Source organism: Arvicanthis niloticus, chromosome 16 (assembly GCF_011762505.2).
Source record: "Arvicanthis niloticus isolate mArvNil1 chromosome 16, mArvNil1.pat.X, whole genome shotgun sequence".
Taxonomy (NCBI): Eukaryota; Metazoa; Chordata; class Mammalia; order Rodentia; family Muridae; genus Arvicanthis; species Arvicanthis niloticus.
The window spans coordinates 30,159,151-30,180,349 of NC_047673.1; positions in this window are offsets into that span (position 1 = coordinate 30,159,151).

A 21,199-nucleotide genomic window follows, 5' to 3' on the forward strand; every position below is an offset into this window, starting at 1 on the left:
AGATGAGGTCCAAATATGTTCAAACCCTCAAAATCTCATTCTGAGACTGACAGGAGTAGGATTGTTTCCTCCTTGCTCTGGCCTGAATGTCCCTACACATGTAGCCTTGTGACCAGTGACCCCAACCACTGAAGAAGATTCCACCAGACCCCTCCTTTCCTGGAAAGAAGGGGTCATAGAATGCTGGGGTGGCCCTCCACTCCAGAAGGCCAAGGCCAATTGACATTTCTTGGACCACAGGGGGTGGGGACTGACCTGCAGGTGGGGAGGGGGCCCAGAGCACATGGACAATGGGCATTTGGCCTTACACAGACAAAGGATGTTCTTGCTGCTTCATTTGTGAAGACCAATCAGTTTAAAAGGTTGCTGTTCTGCCAATCACATTGTGTCTAATGGTCTCTACCCCTAGAGAGTGTACAAATGTCAGCTGAACATGCTGCTATTGGGATTCAGGATGGCCCCAGTATGCTGGAACATTAAAAATTCCTCTTACATTTTACAGCGATCTCTCATCTCTGCATGGTTCACTCAGGAGGTCTCTGGTAAAATAAGGCTCTGCTCAATAAGGTCTTACACCATCACCACCCTTGAGGTAGTCAAGTAGCCTGATGATCAGATTACAGGTTTAACTTCCTCTCTCCTTATAAAGACATGTCCAGCAAGCACCTGGAATTCCTCTTCATGCCTGGATATCCTGAGAGGAAAAGCAGACCTGGGTGGCATATTAAATTGATCTTGATTGTTTCCTGGGATTCCTGTGATTTTGGTCAATTATTTGAGCATCTTGCAAAGGCTGGTGAGAAGAAATTGCTTTGGCTTGGAATAAAAGATTCCCTACCAAAGTGATAAAGAGTCAGCTGACTGTTCAGAGAGTAGATACATCTTCCATGAGGTGTCTTGAATGTTGCATTAGAGGAGGGTAAAAAACACCTATTTTAGTTTGAGAAAATTTGGAAAGTTTCATATTGTATATTAAAGGCAATACATATTTAAAATATATCGTAATAGTATATGATGCATAAAATAAAATATGCAGCATGGTTTCAAGATCAGAAGAGTCTTCCAAATAAAGGAGCCCTGGAAGAGGAATTCTAGATGATGTGCATCTATGTTTGTTGTTTGTTTTGCTTTATAATGAGCACAAGGTATAGCATGCTCCATAGCTTGAGGAAAATAGAAAGGGAGGAAAAAAGAAAAGAAGGAAGAGGAGTGGAGAAGGCATGGCACATCTGAGAATTATAGACAGATTAGGAGATTTCTTATACATAGAACAACTATCTCTAATCCTAGTATTAGTTGAGAGTCATGAAAAAAAAATCTTAAATGTGACCTTAGATTTTAGAGATAATAAGATTAAAATATGCATGACAAGAAATGCTGGGATACGTTATGACATTTTAAAAGGATAGACAGAAAGAGTTCATGGTCTAAGCAAGTAAGGACAATGAGAATGATGAAAAGTGCACCAACTAAAAATATTTCCAAAGATACTAATAGTACACACAGTTAGCTTGGAGGTGAAGGAAGGTATCAATAGTAACTCTCATGCTTCTGGCTTTGGCAACTGTATAGATTCTGGTCTGTTTCTATAAGAGAAATCTATAGAAGTGTAGAGTGAAAAATTATAAAAATCATTTTATAAAATGTATATAGGCTTTTCTTTAGGCCTCACTTTAAAAGGCATGGAAATTTTTCTCTGAAGCAAGCTGAAAATGTAGACTGGCCGGTTTCAGGAACTGGCTAACCAAAGAGAAGAATGCAAGTCATCTAGGTGGTGCTGAAGAACTAGTGATCACAATGACAGGGCAGGGCCATGTCCGGAGCAACTGAAAAATAGTTGAGCAAGTGACAGAGCAAAGCCACAATGACATGGCAAGACCACATTTTTGAGAAGAATGAGTATACAGAGTGTTTTCCAAATGACCCTGACTCACTTAGGTTGGACTCCTCTGGAATTTTCTGCTATTTTTATGTTATGTTTCCTTAGCAACCCCTCACCCACTCCTCACTCCCCTGGCTTGTGGTTTCCCCCTTTTAAAAAGCCCCTCAGCCAGCTGGTCTTTGTCAATTCAGCTCCTGCATGGGCAAACAAATTGACCATTAGCCTGCTAACTCTCCCGAATAAAGCCTCTGCTGTTTGCATCCAGATTTGGTGTCTTTTGAGTTTTTGGGTGGCCATGACTTCCCGAGACTTGAGTGAGAGTCTCCCCTGAGAGGGGGTCTTCAGAAGTAGAAGTAGTTTGATGAATAGAAAATTGTATATTCATTTCTAGCAATGAGGTATCTGTGTAATGGAAAACATTCCACAAGCATGTTGATATGTTCAACTATAACCCAGGAGAAATCTGAGTTGAAGAGAAATGGGGAATTTAATATGATCTGAATGTTAATCAAGTGTTTATCACTGAAATGAAACTCTCAGAATGAGTGAGACTGAAAATGTAGAGGGAAGAAGTATCAGTATTATCCTATTTCATCTTTTACATACATATTCAAACCATACATAAGAGAAAACTGTAAAGGGGACAAACAAGCTGGATGTGGGGAGAAGGAGAAAGAGGGGGAGTTAGAGGAGGAGAAAGGAGGAATGGAAGAAGAAGGGGAGGAGTGAAGGAAGAAGATGAAGAAATGTAAGAGTGAGGAAAAAGAAAGTAAAAGAGTGAGGGGAGGAGGAAAAGAGGAGGACTGGGGAGGGAGGAAAGAAATGGAGGGGCAGAAGGAGAGAAAAGAGGAAGAGGTAAGGAGAAGAGGAAGAAGAAGGAAGAAGATGAAGAGGAAGGGGAGAAGGAAATCTAGAAAAGTAGTGAAAGTTGTTCACTGTTCTTTGCAACAATGTGACCATGTTTAAACAGGTTGACATGAAGGCTGAAGGAGTAAGGAGACATGAAACTCTGTCAAGGGCTGGTAAGACTGTGCTCCACATTCCATCAGCCAAAGACTTGGCTTTGGTTCCATAGTCCTCACTTAGTTTGGGTATGGTCACCCTGGGATATTAAAGTACACTCTGCAGAATCCCCACAGCTAAAAAAAATCACTTAACAAATTGTTCTTCAGAACCTGCTTCCACTGTTAAAGCTGCTGTAGAAGCTGTAGAGAATGGTGGTTTCATTGACAAGAGAAGGATAAGATAAGATGCCCCTAGAGTCTCTTCAAGGTTTACTAAACCTAGGACAGTTAGCAGATACATAGGAAAGAAGTAATATTAGCATCGGAGATTTAAAACTCTAGGTGAGGATAAGATCATAAATATGGCCTTTCTAGTGTAGCAAGGAAACTATGTGATCCAGAGCATGTCAGATGCAACTGTCCCTTCCACTGGATACAGGAGGTGAAAGCGAATATGAGCAACTGCACTGAGTGTCAAGGACCAGACTCACCATAGAGAAAGGTTCTGAGAGAGGGGTGTCTGGGAGCAGTGAAAACAAACAACTCAAAGTTAAATTGAGGGTCCAAGATGGTGGCCTAGGTTTTGCTGAGATGGTTTTCTAGACTGCTCTTGTAGGAATTTCAGGTCTCTCTTAAAATTGAAAGAATCTCAGGTTTTGGTTTAAACTCAAAAATTAACTGCCCCAGGATAGGTCCCGGGAGGAGCACATTCCAAAGACTTATACACACATTCCAGGAGAAGGGCCTAAGATAAGAGGTAATCTAGAAGCCGGGCCCCCAACCCTAATGTAATAAATCTGGGTAAACAGAAGCCACTTAGCTAACACTCATTGTTATAAAGATAATGTGCAAATCTGAGTTACCTAGAAACAAGGCCTGGGAATGGCTGTTTGAGATCAGCCTTTGTGGTTATTGTTTAAGAGGTAATTGTAAAACTGCCCTCACAAACTCTGTGAAAATGGTATAAAAACTGCTCTTAGCTTTGGCTCGGGGTTCCTCTTGCCTACATGTGAGGGAACCCCAGTGCACTGGGCATCAATAAACCTCTTGTTATTGCATTGGATCCTCTCTGTTCATGAGTGCTTCTATGGGAGTGTGTCCCCTGGTTTGGATCTTAGAGTCCAACACACTCTTTCTCTCTGTCTCTGTCTCTGTCTCTGTCTCTGTCTCTCTCTCTCTGTCTCTCTCTCTCTCTCTGTCTCTGTCTCTCTTTCTCTCGTGTGTGTGTGTGTGTGTGTGTGTGTGTGTGTGTTCGTCTCTGCTGTAGACAGCTTTTTCTTGCTATTCTAAAAGCTCTCTGGTTGACAGCTAGTAAAAATTCTGAAAGCTATCTTGATTCCTCATGTGTTTTCTTACCAAAGTCAGAAAACCTGCTATAAAAAAAAATTATTGGAACTTCTGACCAAGTCAGAAATCCTGTTAGAAAAAAATTCTTGAAGAGCTCTTTTAGTTCTCCAGAGATCTCCAGACACCTCAGCTCTCTCTACAGAAAAATTCTAAAGAACTGCTATGGTATTCTGCTAGCTCATCTCATGCAGACCAAAACCTCAGGTTTTGTTTACATATCAATTCAATCATTTGCTTCAGGTTTCTTTTTGATCATCCTATGAATCTTCATCCTGTGACCTTAGCCCTTTCATTCTTAGGAAACATCAAGCATACATTTTTTAACATTATAAAATAATCAGAGATTTTCTGCCTTTGTTAAGCATAAACAATAAGCTAGTTGGGTGGGACCCTGTCCTGAAATTACCATTTATATCACACCTGGGCCTGGACTAGCTGTGTCCCAGGCTGAAGATGAATTCAAGAATCTGCCTGCATTTGTGTGTGCCACATTGTATCTTTCTGACAAGCTGACTCATAGTTAGCTACCTCTGTTCTTTTAGATTCATGAAGCCCCTAATAATTCAAATTTCATTTTTATATTTTTGCACAGTTGAGAAATTACATATTTCAAACTCATGTATTTAGAGTTCTTTACCATGGCCTTAAGGATTGTCCTGAAGGTCCCAGTGTTTACCATTCCGCTGGCTGAGACATTAGCCACATCCCAGACTTCTGGGTTCCTGCTGTTTCTAATTATCATGGAGCCATTAACATTAGCAGGGAGAACATTCTTCCCCCCAAAAGAAGACTTTCACTGCTAGTACTGGTTCCAGAAAATATGCACATTATTACACAAATAAGTGTTACACCAATAGTAGCCATTGACACTCCTTGAGTGGAGCTTTGTCCCAGGGGTAGGAGCCATGTCACTCTGTCCCCACCAAGGCCATGCTAGGCTCATATGAGAAAGGATAGAAAAGAGAAGGTCAAACTGCCAGGAAAGAGTGAATTATTATTGGTGTAATCATTCAAATGAGTGAATATAAGACCGAGTAGAATATGATGATAAAATTTCTACATATATTGTTTGTGAATGATTATACTTAATGAATGCATAAACATGAAAAGGGTTTGTTCATAAATAAACATGGACAATTTGAGCAAACATTTATCAGAACATGCATTCATGTTGGGTGCATTTACTAGGTGGTTCTTGTTTCACAATAGCCTGTTAATGTACCTTTTATTCACCTGGAGTAATTGTTGTCTTAGAGGCCTACAGCCTCTATCTGCTAACCTAGGCCTAGTCCTGGAAGCTTCTACCCTCCATACAACTTAATCTAGGCACCTAGAATGTTTTCAGATCTGAGACTTGTTGCTAAATAACCTCAGACCTTCCTAGTTCCTTCTGATCTCTGGCTGGTTAGTTCAACTCAGCTGCTCTGGCTCAGAGTCCTCTCCAAGATGACTGATTCCATATGGTTTCTCTCTTTTAGCCTCTGTGCAGGGAGCCAAACCCAGGAAATTACCTGCTGTTCTAAGAGAAGCTCTGGAAATTACCTGCTGTTCTGAAAAGCCTAGTCAAACAAAGTTAAGAAAGGAGGTTCTCAGTTCCCAGGAACTTAAAGAACTGGTATTTCCTGGGAGCCAGATACAACAGTGGGATGGTCTTAGACAGTGAGAATTCAATAGTGGGATAGCCCTAAGCAATGATCCTTGCCTAAACTTTCCATTTTGCTGTGTCTTTATAACCTGCCACCTGAAATTAAAGTTAGAGAGCTTGACCAGAACCGTAGACTTGCTCTCCTCCATTGTGTCTCTTGACCCTTCATTCTTTTACCCCCTTCCCAGGGGTCTTGTCGAATCCCCATGGGCCAGGGCAGCTCTGTTTGTCCCACTACTAACTTTGGCAATCTGTTCTGATCTAGTTCCTTCTTTCTGGCTTGTTTTCTATTCACCTATGTCTAGTTTGTTTTCTATTCACCTGTGTCTAGCTTATTCTCTCTCTGAAACCTGTGTTTGTACAACTGTCCCAGTAAAGCTGCCTCCTTCCTCTTTTTTTTCTCTCTCTGCCCTGTCCTTTATATAGCATCCCTTCCCTCTCCTTGTGACAGTTGGGTATATCCTATACTGTCATATTGTATCCAGTTTGTCATTTTGTCTGTCACTCAATTAGGCATCACTTTCAAACATAGGTGCTTCCTTCTACAAACTGACTTTACCTTCATTGTTTGGGAGTAAAGGTATGTACTAAGGGTAAGTCTGTATTGCAGCCAGAGGAATAAAAGGAGTGTGGTAAGGCTAGACCACAACTAGAAACAGGTTTTTCCAATAAACAACACAATCTCGGATTCATAGTGTGATCAAATATCCTGCAACAAAGGCCAACAGCTTGATTTTGTTCTCTGTCATGCTAACTTTTAGGAGTGTTCTTATTCATAAAGTGTGTGTGTGTGGATATACATATAAATACTTATATATATGAATATTGATTATAGATATATATGTTCACCAACAGAAAACAACAAAAACCACACCAAGAGAGGGAGAAAGAGAGAGAGAAAGAGAGAGAGAGAGAGAGAGAGAGAGAGAGAGAGAGAGAGAGAGGAAATTAACCAACATCATCTGAAGTTAGCATCTACTTTAAATGAAAAGTAAATAGGCATTTTCATTTTTTCTATCATCATGTGTCATTGATCAGACAGACTGGAGGTACTAACCAACAATGTAAATTTGAGAAAAACAGGCTGGGATAAAAGAGTTAAAATTTTTTGTTAGGATTCAGAGAATTATTAAAAACAAACTATAAACATTGAATCAACCAGTGTAGAGTGAAAAATTATAAAGACCATTTCATGAAATATATACAGGTTTTTTCTTTACCCCTAGACCTGAGCAAAATGAATGAAGGTTCCAGAAATCAGAACTGAATGTAAGATTTCAGGCCTTCACTGCCCAGGGATACATTAACATTCCTCAAGCCTCAGGGAAGAAAACCCACCTGTGGGTGGGGAACGCCCAAAGCAGGACCACTCCCCCCTTGAGGTCTTCCCAGTGTTACAGCCTGCTGATGTTCAAAATTTGTAAAACAACCAATCATGTGTAAACGTGCAAAAATACAACCAATCATGTGTAACCACTCGAAAATTCCTCCCTTTCCCCACCCGTGCTATAAAAAAGTTCCTCAGCTTGCTGGCCTTTCGTCAAACTCTACTCCTGTGTGGGTGAGCAGTTTGACTGTTGGCTGCCAGCTCTCTTCCCTAATAAACCTCTGCTGATTATATCCAGGTACAGTGTCTTGCAAGTTTGTGGGTGGCCGTGACTTCCCGAGACTTGAGTAAAGGTCTCCCGAGTTTGGGGGGTCTTCACCAGAAGCAAGATAGTAAATTAGTTTGTAGAAATTTATAGTGTTTCCTTACATAAACACTACTCAGGAGATTCCACAACCTCAAAGACACCATGTATAATAAAAAAAAAAATTTAGAAATCTAGAAACAAAATTAGTACAGATTATGTAATATCAATCTAGGTAAAACTAAAAATAATTCTGGAAAATTTAAAGATAATTCTGACTCAAATGAAAATACATTCGATGATTACAAAACTTAGTGTAACTTCTTTGAGCCAAGTTTACTTTGTATAACACGTGCTGACTGTGAATGTTGAGTCCTCATCACATAGCTAACAATGAGCACAGCCATGTCCTACCTTTAAAGTTTTAACTTACTTTGTTTTTGAGCTAAGGTCTTATTGTATAGTATAGGCTGGCTTTGACCCTTCCATTCTACAGTTTTGATTTGCTGAGTGCTAGCTATATAGGAGTGTACTACTATACCTAGACAAAGATTTTAAATAAATTCCTCTTCCACTTAATTTATCATTTTGGTTTACTCCAAAGAAAAACACTCTATGTTTGTTTCTGGTGTTAAACAAACTTTGAGCTTCACATGAAAAAAAAATCCAGGGAATATAAAATGAATATTATTTAATATAAATTGAATAATAGATTAGTCTGGTGGCTGTATTCCTTACCTTTGCTAGTCCCTGAAAACTACACAGAGAAACCATGATGTGAAGGCACATAAGCCATTAATTGTGCTAAGCACTAGATATGGCTGTGTATTGCTTCTTTCGATACCAGCGTTCTTAAGTTGTCTACCAGGAAAAGCTAATCACTAATAAAGCTGTACTTCAATAGCTGAGGGATATTGATTTATATTAACCCCTTATGCTAATTTGGCTACCTCCCAGCCATGACCCCAATATACTTGCTTCTTATTCTTGATCTGGCTCTTTGGGCTTCGGGAATGTTTCCATGATCTCTCTTCAGACCCCTTCTTTATGGCTCCAATTCCTCCATCCTTCTGCCCATCTGATACCCCCCTTCTCTTTTTCCTCCCCCTTGTAGGCAGAAGCTTCTGCCCTATTCTCTCTTTTGCCCAGCCATTGGTTGATTAGCATTTGTTGATAAGGCAGAGAATAAATGATAAGAATTGTTTACATAAATTTGAGGCAAGAGATTCTTGATAAAAGGATTACAATGCCATATCCAGATTGAAACAATATATGAGGGCAGAGAAATCAGCATTTGAATAATTAAAGGGTAAACTTTACACAGCATACAAAAACATTATGCCTACAAAGGAAACCCTGGAGAAGGAAAATAACGAGCACTACTCTACTACCATTAAAGCCTAATAAATACCCTGAGAAACATTCTGGCAGAAGAACTCACAGAAAGAGAAAAGCAAGGTTTGGATTGATTGCAAACTTTATGGCAGAAGAATTAATATAGTAAAGAAACAGAGACAATGGTTCTGGATTGACCCACAGTACGTATCGAAAAATTACGTAACATACAGTGTGGGGCTGTAGCTCCTGCATGGGTCCTGTTGGGCTGAGTTGTGGATCCTGTGTGTCTGCCACCCCTGGCGGTTGGAACCATGGCTTGGGGAGCAGAAGTGAAGGAATTTCACTGAGTTCACTCCACACTGGGCGAATGCTGGGCTATGAGAAGCCCCGGGCTCAGCCTGGGTGTGGAGAGGTCTCAGCCTGAAGTCCTGTGGGGGCAGACCTCCTGGGTTGAGGGTCTCCGGGCGGAAGCAGCTAGATGGAGATGGGTCCCAGACACCTTTGAGAGCCACTGAAGAACTGAGACATGGGAGCATATGGGCTGGACTGGCCTGCAACTAAGAGAAGCGAGGGAGAGAAGTTCCGGTGGCCCCACAGGGTAGGAACTCTTGGTCAGTGGTGACTCACTTGCCTGGGTCAAGGCTGGCTTGGCTAGCTTGGTTGAGTTGGCAGGTCTCCATGGGAATGCAGAGAAGTCCTCCAGGCAGGAGATTAGGTGGTGGCAGCTCAGTAGTTGAAGGCTCCCTTTACTGTTCTCCATGGTGGGTCCCAAAGAAAAGAGGAAGTCCATGGTTTTAAAAGGTTTATTGTCATGGCAGAAAGTGGATGTAGCTGTACCACATACCCCCAGGGCAGGCCTGAGTTTAAATACTGTTTGTAAGGAGTAGGGTCTGGGAAGGAATGCTTAATTGGCTATGCCCTCTGGCCTTAGGTATCTCATTAATATGGAGCTATCTTGAGGCTCTGTGGCCTGTAGTCACACCCTCTACCTTTGGAGGAGCTGGTAGGGGCATGTCCTACGTGACTGAAAGACGGGGATCAATGGAGGTTTTTGGCCTTGTGTCAGAAGCCTGGAGTCTGGGAGCAAGGCGAAACACATGCTGTCCCTTGCAGGGGTACCTATTGGGTCTCTGGCCATCTCTAGCCAGTGCTCCACCACAAACCATGCTATCCTTTCATGGTCCCACAATACAGGAGGCATCTGGGAAAAGCTGTCCTTTTCAGAATAAAATATTAAAATACAATGAAACTGGAGAGATCAATTAATTTAGTTGTTTAGCTAACTGAATAAATAGCATGCTCGAAACGAGTCAGGATATATGATAATATACTATAAACATGAGGAGAAATTACAAATAACTATCTTGATAATCTGAGAGTATGGAAGGTTCTTCAAACTCTATATGAAACCTAGAAAAATTAATATGGATATATTCAGCACAATGTCAATAAAGATGGATATATGTAACATAATAAATAAAATTATTTTGGGCTAAAAATATAAAAACGTCAAATGATAAAAGAGGTAAAACTATTTGAAATTTATAGAGCAAAGTGTCTATGTCATACTGTAGAGTTTTTAAAAATTAAAAGAGATGAAAGGCTTTTTGGAAATTGGCAAAGCACATGAACAGACTGTTCACTGTAACATGCAAAAATAAAATCCCAGCTTCATTTATAATTATAGAAATTAAAATGAAAACTAATACACTTTTATAATCAATCCAATTGCCAGAAAATGTAAAAATAAGACATATTCTGATTGTGAATTATGGAAAAAACATGCACTCACAGAGCTGAGGGTAGACCAAACAATAAGATAAAGGACCTTGTTTGGTGTATCACTAATTTGCCTTTATCTTTGCCTGCCAATCTAGAAATCCACCTTGATACAGAGCCTCAGTAACGCAAAACCACTGTGTTGTTTATAGCATTCACATTTGAAATGACATTACTAAGGCTGTACATATTCAACAAGGACTTAAACCATATTATCAATTGTAGATTTGTTCCCTGAAGTATGTGAAGGCACATAAGCCGTTAATTGTGCTAATCCCTAGACATATCTGTGTATTGCTTCTTTCACTACTATTGTGCTTAAGTTGTCTTCCAGAAAAAGCTAATCACTAATGAGTCTTAGAATCAGGAACCAGTTTCAAGAATACACATGAACATAAAAATCCTGGTCCTCAGTTCCATGATAAAATGATTTCAAAATCCACACCCCCTACAATACCCTGCCCCTAAAGAAGCAAGTCCCTTTTCATGCTATCCACTCAATATGCAACATTTTCCATTTCTTTTCTATAAATCCTCTCAAAACCCATGAATCCTTGAGCATAAGAGTTGAGCATAAGTCTCCTGGCCCTGCTCCTCGGCTATCACATTAAAGCTTTATCTCTTTGAAAAATTTTAGTGACAACTTACTATGCAAAGTTTCTGTCAGCTCAACATCAGTCAGTAGAGAAGCTAGGCCTAAGTTTTAGAGAGAGCAGGGAGTAATATAACTGAAGGCTTTAGTGTGAAAGCCTGGGTTGCAACAGCTGGACTTGCCCACTTGCCCCAAAGTACACTAAGTAGAGATAAGTAATGGAGAAAAGCAGAATAAAGAGATGTATTCAATGTGCCCATGTTGGGAAGAAGAACAGATAAAGGAGTCCATGACCTTAGTCCAACTTAGGGTACTGACAAGAACATTTGGTTTAATCAGAATTGGGCAAGGTGCAAAAGGTATACATAATTCCATCATCACCTCTGGTTTTGGTTCATCAAGATTGTCTGAGGAGAATGTAATACTGTTATCACTTGAGAACATCAGTCTGGTTTTGCAAGATGACCATTTCTTCTCTAGGATGCAGTTTCACTCACGAAAATTGCTTTTAGTTTTAAGAGAGAGGTAGTCTATCCTATAAGGGTTTCTTCTTAGAATCCAAGGTGACTTAAAGTTTAGAACAATGATATATCTCTGTGCTTTCAGCCTTGAAGGAGGATGGGATTGTTTAGACAGGCACTCTTTGCATGATTTCATGCTGACTTGCAGAGGTAAGCAGGTGATCCAAAGTAAAAGAGACAGCTATAAAATGAAGGTAAAGATGCCTATTGTTTTTTTGTTTTAGTGACCTTGTGGGCCCAAGTAAGGAGTCGGGCTTTTTTGAAGGATGAGTTATTCCAGTGGGGAAGAATGGGCTAGCTGATCAGAAATTGGACTGAATCTTTTCCCAAGGACCATCTTAGCTAACCCACAAGCCAAGAACTAATAGTGTACTTTTAGCCACAGATGGATGGGTATCAAAGATATACATTAATCATGCAGTGGTCTATCTCTGTGATACACTTTCTAATGTTATATGAAGGTTAACAGATAGAGAAGGGTCTCCAAATCTAAAGAAAGACTACTGAACCTAAAACTATTACTTTTGTTTCTCTTTTTGGAAGTATTGACTCTACCTGTTATTATTTTATTATTTTCTTATTTTTTTACTTCTATGTGTATGTGTGTCTATGCTTGCAGGAGACCAGAGGGGCCATAAGAGGATGACAGATCCCAAGAACTAGAATTACAGATACTTTTAAGCTACCATGTGGGTCCTGAGAAATGAACCAAGGTCATTTGTAAGAACAATAAGTGCTCTTAACCTCTGAACCATTTTTCTAAATCTGTTACTATTTTAATTATTTAGACCGAATTCATAATTTAAAAACTCTAGACAAAGGTTTAAAAAGTATTTGCAAAGGACAGTTTGCAAAGCCAAGTTTACCCATTGGTCATCACCTGTATTAGCTTCTATGCAGGGAAGTTAGCAATGCTAACTTTTCAATAGAAAGCAAATAACATACTTTTTAAAGAGTCACACTCACTGCAATATAAAATAAAATACAATGAAAATTGGCCCAACTATTTACTGTCTCCAAGAAAAAGAGAGAGCATATATATATATATATATATATATATATATATATATATATATATATATATACAAACCTAGAGTCAAACACTGAAAATCAAAGTACCAAGCAAACAGATGCTTCAAACAAGCTGGAATAGCAATTCTTGTAACTTATAAACTAGACGTCAGACAAAAACAATTGGAAGTGATGAAGAGCAGCAGTGCATATAGGTAAGGTAAAAAGAACAAGTCATTAACAGGACATTATTATTCTAAGTATTTATATGCCAAATCTTGAAGTAAAAATTCCATAAAACAAACAGCAAAGGCATATACACCACATAGATGCAGACATAGTGATAAAGATATTTCCAATATTGCATTGTCATATCTAAATAGGTATTTCAAATTCAAAATCAGCAAATAAAACTTAGAACTCAGTTGCACCACAGATCAATTGGACTTAACAAATATATACAAACATTCTATCCAACAAATAGCAACTATACATTTTCTAATACTGACCACACTCTAAGCAATAAAGCAATGTTTAAATAATACAAAAATCAAAATGAATTTCTTGCATTTTTCAGACATTGGAATAAAACTAGAAATGAAGAAAAATACTAACCTCAGAGAATACATAAATATTGGGACAGTGAACTACAATACACTTTTGACCAAACAGTAGATCAATGACACTGGCCAGAAATGAATGAAATGGAGGCTTAGATACCATACACAGAATTGTACAGAAAGCAAGTTCTTTGAAAAGATTAATAATACTAACTCCTCACTGAACTAATCGAAGGGGAGCAAAGAACCAAATTCTTGATATTATGGATGAAAAGGGAGTTGCTACAATACCTTAATGAGACCCAAAAAACCATCATGGAATACTATGAAAACTTTTATTTCATACAGTTGGAAAACCTAAAAGAAATGGAAAATTTTTTTTATTGTTTATGCCTACTGAAATTAAAGCCAGAAGATATAAACATTCTAAACAGACCCAAGAAAAATCAGGAGCTTAGAGCAGTGAGTGAATCTCTCTACAAAGAAAACACCAGGACTTCACTGCTGAATGCTACCAAACAGAGAAAGCTGTGATAACAACACTTCTCAAACTCCTACACAAAAGAGAAAGGGGATAAATAGTATTGAACTCATTTTGTAAATTCACAATAGCCCTGATCCTAAAACCTCATAAAGATACAAGAAAAATACAGGTCAGTCTTGGTGATGCAGAAAGATTAAAAAAAAAAAAAAACCAATCTTCAAAAACATACTCAGTAACAAAATTCAAGATAATAAAATGAAGAAAATCATACATCATAAGGGATGAAAGATTGGTTCAATATATTCAAATATAATATCAATTATATTAATAGATTTGAATACAAAATTGTTGATCATTTCAGTAGAGGCAAAAAGGTATTTGACATAGTTCAACATACATTTATGATAAAAGTCCTAGAGAAATTAGGATATATAGAGGATACCTATGGTGGGTATTCATTTACTTTTTCAACTTGACACACATGCTAGGCTTATCTGAGAACAGAAAAATAGATTTGGAAAAATGCCTTCATCATTTTTTGCCTATAAGCAAGTCTGGAGAACATTTTCTTAATTTATGTTTGATGTGGGAGGACCCAACATTGGTGGGCAGGGCTACCTCTGGATAGTTAGTCCTGGATTATATAGAAACAAGCAAAGCAAGCCACATAGACAAGCCAGTAGGCAGTCCATGGCTTCTGCTGCAATTCTTGCTTCCAGATTTCTGTGTTGAATGCTCATCCTAACTTCACTTCATGATGGATTATAAGCTAGAACATAATCTATGTTCTTTACTCCCCAAGTTCATCTTAGTCATTGTTTCACCATAGCAAGAGAAAGCAGACTAAGAAAGACTATATATATATATATATATATATATATATATATATATATATATATACACATATATATATGTATATATATATATATATATATATATATATATATATATATATATGAAACCTATAGGCAGTCTTATACTAAATGGGAAAAAAAAACCTTGATTTTTTTTCTAAATTCTGGAATGAGACAAGGGTACCCACTTACTTAAATACTCTTCCACATAGTACTTGATGTCTATTTGCAAATTGCATGTCTATATTTTAAAGACCCTATGGACTTTACCTAAAATCTCCTGAATCTACTAAACACTTTCAGGAAAATTGCAGGTTACAAAATTAACATATAAAAATCAGTTGCATTTAATATAAGCCAACAACTAATTAATTGATAAAGAAATCAGGTGATGTATCTCATTTATAACAGTCCCAAATATTATAAAATATCTAGATATGTTGGAAATGACCTTGCTTAAACATTATCTGTCTTGTCAGCCATACGTGCTTACTGACACAAAGTCTTGGCCTCTGTGGAAAAGTACTAGCCCAGTTGAGAACAAATAGCTATAGATCTTGTGGACAGGTACCTCACAACCAATTCTGTCCTGTACTTTCTGCTGAACTTTTTACCCAGCCAAACTCCTGTTCTAGAGAACACCTGCACTCCGCAGAGACAAAGCAACCCTACTCCACCCCCATATCCTGCTTTTACAAGTACATAACCAGTGTGGGAACAATAAAAAATTGTCAGTTTGATCAGACCTCTTGACTTGCTGTCCATTCTTCACGTCTCTTGTCCCCCCATTCTCTTCCAGGTGGTCCCCCAGTCTTCATTCACAACCGTGCAGGCCAGGGCATAGATATAAGCCTAATGAAGGGTGCTGAAAAACTCTACAAGGAAAAAAGTTAAGATACTAGAAGATGAAGAGACGTTTTATTCTCCTGTGTTGAAAGAATTAGTATTGTGAAAATAATTGTGCCAACAAAAGCATTCTGCAGTTTCAATGCAATTCCCACCAAAATTCCAATGAGAGTCTTCACAGAATTGGAAGAAGAAAACACTACGATTCCTATGGATAAACTAAAGACCATAGACAGTCAAAGCAAGTCTAAGAAGAAAGTACACAGGCAGAGTCATCACATTATCTGATCTCAAACTGTACCACAGAGTCATAGTGATAAGACAGCAATCAGACAAGTAGACCAAAAGCATCTAACAGAAGACCAGAATAGTCCCCTAGCATAGGTACCTAATTTGGTGAAGGGATCAAAAACCTGCTTTGAGAAAAACCCTTTCAACTAATATCCTACTCAAACTGGATATACATTTGCAGAAGATTGATCTCTCACCCTACACAAACCTACTCAAATAGTATGAAAGAACTTAATTTTAAAGCAGAAATGAAAACATTTCTAAATAAAAATATAGAGAAAACATTTCTAAACAAAAATATAGAGAAAACATTTCTGATTCAGTTATAGACAAATAGGTTTATATTAAATAAAAATGCTCAAGAGCCATAAAAGAAACTAGCAACAAGATGGGCAGTATATATAATGAAAATAGAAGAAAACTTTGCTAGCTGTATTTCAGACAAGCAGTTATATAGATTAAAGAACTGTAAAAAATTAAACAGCAATATAGCATCCTGCTGATCAATGAGTGGGCCAGCGATCTGAAGAGACAGAAGAAAAATGAACAGTAATTATTTAAAAAGCTGTGCAATATTTCTAGCCAACATACAAATACAAATTACAACTCTGAAAGCCTGTCTCGCCTTTGTCATCATGCCATTTTGATAGAAAGAAATGATGACAGAGGTTGGCAAGAAAGTGGGAACTCAGAATCCTTATCCAGTGTTGGTGTGGTATAAACTAAAGTGGTCATTATGGTAAACAGTGTAGAGGTTTCTCAAAACAACAACAACAACAAAATAGAACAACCTGGACATATGCCCTAATAGTTCTATGTCTTACTGCAGAGATACCTACACCCTTGCTTTGGCTGTTCTTTTCGCAATAGCAAAGAATCATAATCATTTGATATCCATCCTCAGATGAGCAGATATAAAATTGCCACAGTCATATGAAATGGTCTCTCATTCATCTAGAAAGAGAAATTGAAGTCAGGAAATTTGCATAAAAATGGAAGGAACTTGGAAAACATTATAAGTAAGGCAACCCTGGCTCAGAAAAATACGAGATATGTAGTCTCTCTCACATGTGGCTTCCAGCCTGGAACTGTTAAATGTGTGTATCCAGACGGAAGTAAACATGGGTAATGGCTAGGAAACTAGAAAGGGTTCTCTGAGAGTGGAAAAAACAAAAAACAAAAACAAAAACAAAAACAAAAACAAAAACAAAACAAGCCTTCAAGATAGGAGACTGGGGAGGGCAATAGAACTGAGTGCAAGGGGGTTTCTGAAGTCAGTGGTATAGCAGGGTAATAGGGAGCAGAGAAGCAGGGGCAGATAGGAATCAATAGAAGTCTCCTGATCAAAAATTTAAAAAAAAACATTAATAATGAAAAGTTTTATTTTATAAGTTGATTTTCAGAAGAAAGCTTAAGGATCAGCAGGTTGGCTTATAAGGTTGGCTTTTGCACTGCTACCAAATGTGAATTTGAGTTCAGTGCTTGGACCCACACTGTGAAGGGATAGAAGCAACTTCAGCAAGTTGTTCTATTGTCTCTACCTATGGCACACACACACACACACACACACACACACACACACACACAGATGCATTCATCCAGTCATGCACACACATACATGTAATTGAAATATGCTTTAAAACTTAGTCAAATAATATTTAATGATACATGATAAGAATTCAAAATGAGTTTTTATTTTTATAACACCATCACTCGTCTACCATTGTATACATGGTCTGTCATATAATAGTCAAATAGTTGTGCTAGAAACAGTGTGACTACAAACCAGCAATGTTCAAGGAACATTCACCCTTCTACTGGTCTGGGCTCACAGTAATTTTTGCAAAGGTAATTTGACTTTAATGCTGGGAATAAAGTGCAGGAAGCTAGTTAGTATGCAGATAATAATACGTTTAAAGTAACCAGATTAAGATGAACATGTTCTGCTTTTCATTTTAAGCATACAACAACATGACATTGTATGACATAGATACAGTTGTCCCTTGGCATCTACAGAGCAATGTTTTTTTTTTCTTTATTGGTTATTTTATTTATTTACATTCAAATGTTGCTCCCCTTCTGTGTTTCCCCTCAAGCCCCCTGCTTCTAGGAGGGTCCTCCTCCATCCACCCACCTAGTCCTGCCTCACGGCCCTAGCATCCCCCTAGGCTGCGGCATCAAGCCTCCACAGGACTAAGGGCTTAGATGCTAGAAAGACAGTCTTCTGCTACATATGCAGCTGGAGTCATGGGTCCCTCTATTTGTACTTTGTGGTTTAGTCACTGGGAGCTCTGGGAGTCTTGTTGGTTGATATTGTTGTTCATTTTATGGAATTGCATTTGCTCCTTCTGTCCTTCCCCCTAACTCCCCCCATTGGAGTCCAGGTGCTCAGTAGTCCAGTGGTTGTCTGCAAGCATCCACATCTGTATTGGTCTGGCTCTGGCAGAGCCTCTCAGAGGACAGCTATACCAAGCTCCTGTCAGCAAGCTCTTCTTGACATCAGCAGTAGTATCTGGGTTTGGTGTCTGCAAATGAGATGGATCCCTAGATGGGAAAATGTTTCTAGGACCCAGTGTAAATATCAGACACAAATGTTCAAGACCCTTCTACAAACTGGCACAGTATTTGCGTATAACCTTCACAAATCTTCACAGGGTGAAGGATTATGACTTTAAACCATTTATAAGTTTCAGATAATAGAAAAGGAACCCTTTGGCACCACTTCATGTGAACCTACTCAAGGTCTACAGAATACTCAAATTTTAAGTTTAGAACTTTCTGGATTTTTTTTTTTTTAAGTCTTTGTACCTGCAGAAGTTGATACAAATGTGGAGAACCAAGTGTCCTGTATTCCATGCTCTTTAATGGAGGTCATGCTAGCCATCGATTGATTTTTAGTTTCTGCATGTGTTGTAGGAATTGTGAAATTAAGGTTCTCCATTTGTTCAGCCTTTTTTACAGCTAGAGCTGGCAATATGATCTAAGTAGGACAAAGAGAACATTAGCAAGGTTCTGTTGGAGAGTGTAAACTCTGGGCAAATTTTTTCTGACCTAATAGCATATTAATTAAGTTCTCAGATTTCTGAGACTGTAACAAATGCTAGAGGTAATTCATTTATAAGTTGCAGAGGTTTGTTTTGACTTGAAAGTCTGAGCTTTATTGAACCGAGTGGCCCTATTACCTTGGGCCCCTGGGGAAAGCTGCCCATCATTGCCTGATTGTGTGGCTACACAAACTGCTCACATTGTAATCCATGAAGCAGAGAGCAAGACAACAAGGAAAAGACCCTGAAATATTAAAACTCCCTTGGAGCACATACTACCAGGGACCTAAAGACCTCTCTTTTGACAAGTGGGACTTTGAAGGCTGCTCGAGAGCCAAGCCGTAGTACCCATTGACTCCAGTGTGCTAAGTCTTCTCACTTAGAACTGTGATCCCACTTCTTGTTTTGAATGTATAAGTGGTGTCTACAGCTATGGCAGCCACACCATGATTATGGAACAATGTCAAATGAACAGAATAAATGTGAATCCTAATATCCTTGAACTGCTGAACAAGCAAGACTCTAAGAAAAAGACTGTTAGACTTGGCTTTAAGAAGCCTAAGTGAATAGCGATCGACCTTTTAGTGAAACATCTGAGAATCCACAGGACTAAATCTTCTAGCAGCACAAGTAAGCTTATTCATTTATATGCTAACATAAGACGGAAAAATCTAGACAGACAGCAGTCGTAGAGGTTTCATATGCTGATATAATATATAATGAACCAAAAATAGGTTAAGATTACACTAAATTTACCAGTGTAAATTTAAAAAAGCCCACATACAGACAGTTCCATACAGCATTAACAAGAGGCTCACGAAACTTTCACTCAATTTTTATGTCGTCAGGAATCAGTAGTGCTTGTCAAATTCTAGATTTGTATCTGCTTGCTACTCTTGATTTTATCATACTAAATGCAGCCTCAGATTATTCACCTAACTTAATTTAAATATTTTCTTAGCTACTTTGCCACAACCCCAGGATAGTTTACAGATCTTATTAGAAAATATAAAATGTTGCATTATTTCAATTTTCTTAGATGTGCACACTAGTTTGAGCTGAATAAAAAATGCTCCACATACGTAATATATAAAACAATTGTACTTGTACAACTTACTAATGAAAATAAACTAGGTAACTACTCATCTTCAAAGTCATAAAATAATCATATAAAGAATTTCATAATTGAGGTCTAAGTTATCCAATGAAACATTGCCAGCTTTTCAGATAAGCTATTCAGTTAAAACGTACAGACAATATGCCAACTAAAACGAGCTAGTTTTCAGTATTTAAAAGGAATTTTCCACCTGGTTCTTTGTAACTTTAGTTTGGTAGGTGCAATCTGTGCTTTTGGCACACTGTGAGATGTATCTTACTTTCTAAAAATATATTGAGAAGAGAAACATCTCCCAGAAACAAATTCCCACAAATATAACAAAATGTGACAAGGAACTACACTCCTACTGAGATAATACTGATCGTTTCTCAGCCTTGTATGAGGGCAAATAAATAAAGAGTAAATAAGGAAGGTCACCTTGGCTACAGATTTTGGGGAGGTGGCAGAGACCTATACAAACATGGCTGTCCTGCAGATTCTGATTTGTAAAGCTTGGGACTCCCTACCCCATTAAGAATAAAAAATTATCAAGTAAAAAGAAAGAAATTAACGATAGATTTCTTCCCCCTGAAAGCAGAATCCATAATCCTTTTAACTCGTGAAGCATCTTGGCAAGACTCTTGTTTTATCACAGTAATTCAGTTCTCTCTGAGAAGAACACAGTTGGTGTTGCTTGAGCAGATGGAGACAGTTTACTGTCTTAACCAGAAATCAGACAGCAGAATCTGGATGAAGGACAGCTAGACAGGAGGACTCAAACAATGTGAGAACTTTGTATCACCTATATTGGCAGCTCCTAAAACAGGCTGGTCTCTCCTCAAGACTTCAGAAGGAGTTGGTCTTCAAATGCATGAGCTCATTCTTCTATCTTAAGTATGGAACAGTGGCAACTCTATTTGTCTGGAATGTGTCTTACTGGAAACTGCCTGTTACTCATAACCAAGGAGACTGGAAAATAGGTGCCAGAGGTCTCATCCCATAGCCAATAGAGTATTATGTTAAGATACCTCTCCAAGAGCAAAGATGAAAGATCTACTTAATAAAGGAGTTAAAACTCAGGATATATTAAATTATAATTGTCTCAAATATACATGAGAAGATCCTGGTACATGTTAAATATGCAGATGCTAAAGGCACTCTATAAAATGATATGATTTATACATACACATTTCCTTGTGTCTTAAATAATGTCTACATTTCTTGCAATGCTCAATATAATGTAAATGATACATAAATAGTTACTATACTGTAAT